Below are 2,039 nucleotides of genomic sequence, written 5' to 3'. Positions count from 1 at the left end.
TCTACATTCAATTAAGACACTTATTTGACACTTTACATTTGTCACATCCATCTATTTATTGATTGTGCGATTCCTTGAGAATCACAGTTTATATAGCGATTAAGACATATATCTGACATCTTTTTTTGAGATATATTTTTTATATTTATTCTGCTCATTGAAAAATTGGCGCCAATTCCTGCTGTATGGTCTTGGCCACCGTGCTGCAGCTCAGTTTCAGGGTCTTGGCAATCTTCTTAGCCTAGACCAGGGGTCTTCAAACTATGGCCCTCCAGTTGTTCAGGAACTACAATTCCCATCATGCCTAGTCATGTCTGTGAATGTCAGAGTTTTACAATGCCTCATGGGATGTGTAGTTCTGCAACAGCTGGAGGGTCGTAGTTTGAGGATCCCTGGCCTAGGCCATCTTTATGTAGAGCAACAATTCTCTTTTTCAGATACTCAGAGAGTTCTTTACCATGAGGTGCCATGAAGAAAACGAAAAAAAATACCATTTGAATGGATCGAAAAATTGCCCAAATGGCAAAGACTCAGCCTCGGGCTTTGGGCTGTAAGACCCTCCATATATTTTGGTTCAATCTTATTTTATTGAAGGTAGAAGATTTTACAAAACAGGAATATAGTAAGAACAGGAGATAAACAGATATAGCGATGAACCGGGCATAAAACAGCATTTATACATGACGCCAAAAAGTAGTACTGTCTATGAACACATAATGCAAGAGTGGAGTTGTAAGGATAACGGCAGCAATGTGATATGACATAGTCCAGCTTCAGTAGCACAAATAACTATAATGGCGCAAGACAACCGTATTGGGTTATGAGATAAGGGGGGGGGGGGGGGGGCGGTAATTCGGTACGGTTGGCAGTGCAGAAAAAGGAATCCTAAAGTAATTGGTGGGTGTTCTATACGTGCTAATAAAAAGGATAGCTGTAAAGGAGGCCAGATAAGTATATTCCATAGTAGAGATGAGAGCAGCAGTAAGAAAGGGAGCAGACGAAACAGAAAAAAGGGGGGGGGGAGGGGAGGGTGGTACGCGGGGCATGTACATCCCACTACGACCCATCAGCACTCCTTTTAAGCAGTTAATCCTCATAAGTGTTTTTGCCTTGTAGTATCCTTTTGGACAACCCCACTGTTTTGTGACAATGTTGTCAAAGTAAGCGTAAAGGGGAACACCCTCGCTGTTTTGGAGGGCCTGTGGGTGCCGAAAGGGACCAAAGCAGCATCAGCAACAACCTCCATTTTTAAAATTTCGCGCACTGAAACAGCGCATCCACCAGCGCCTTTTCAAGCGCGGCTAGAGGAGCAGAGGAATCATCCTCGCTATCTGAGCACTCAGGGCGCGTGGACGCAGACCCAGCAGGATAACTCGCGTCCGTGGCAGCGGCCGAAACTATTTCAGGATCTGATGTAACAATCAGGGGAGGGCCGCCGACTGCGATCCTGCAAAGGGGACGCCGACCGAGGGTGCACCTAATGGATCACCTATTGGACCTTGCAAAAAGGGGGTAAGGGGGTTATCCTCAGAGCCCCTCCATAGAGGCCCGCATAATAGGAAATAGCCCCCTTAAAAGAAGGCCGTTCGCTATGACGCGGACACGCAGGCAGGGTACCCTGATGATCCTGCATGGCCTAGCAGGCCGCAAGCCCCAGCCTAAATTTTTATGGGAGGCCCAGCCGCAAGTACATGGATCCCAGTCTGGCAGATGCCGAAAGGAAGAGTGGGGGCATGGCCTAGTAGGCCACGGCCTAAATTTTTGTGGGCACCAAGCTGCCTGGCCGCGAGTCCCAGCAAAGCCGACTACCCAGGGGCAGCGGAGGGGAGGGCAGATGCCCAAACAGGGGGCAGTGGCTTCAGCCACCCTCACGGGCCCCCCCACAGTTTCCAACTAGTAGGCCTGCAAAGTCGCAGCCTACATTTTTGGCTGGATCCAGCCGCATGAGGCGTGGATCCACGGGTGCTAAACCATCCACTCCCCCAGCCCAGCAGTGACCACAGGGAGCCCAGAGGACATCCTGCCCTATTCACCAACCC

Source organism: Pelophylax lessonae, assembly GCF_965119305.1.
Source record: "Pelophylax lessonae genome assembly, chromosome: 12".
In the NCBI taxonomy this organism is placed as follows: domain Eukaryota; kingdom Metazoa; phylum Chordata; class Amphibia; order Anura; family Ranidae; genus Pelophylax; species Pelophylax lessonae.
Note: the sequence above shows the minus strand (reverse complement) of the source record.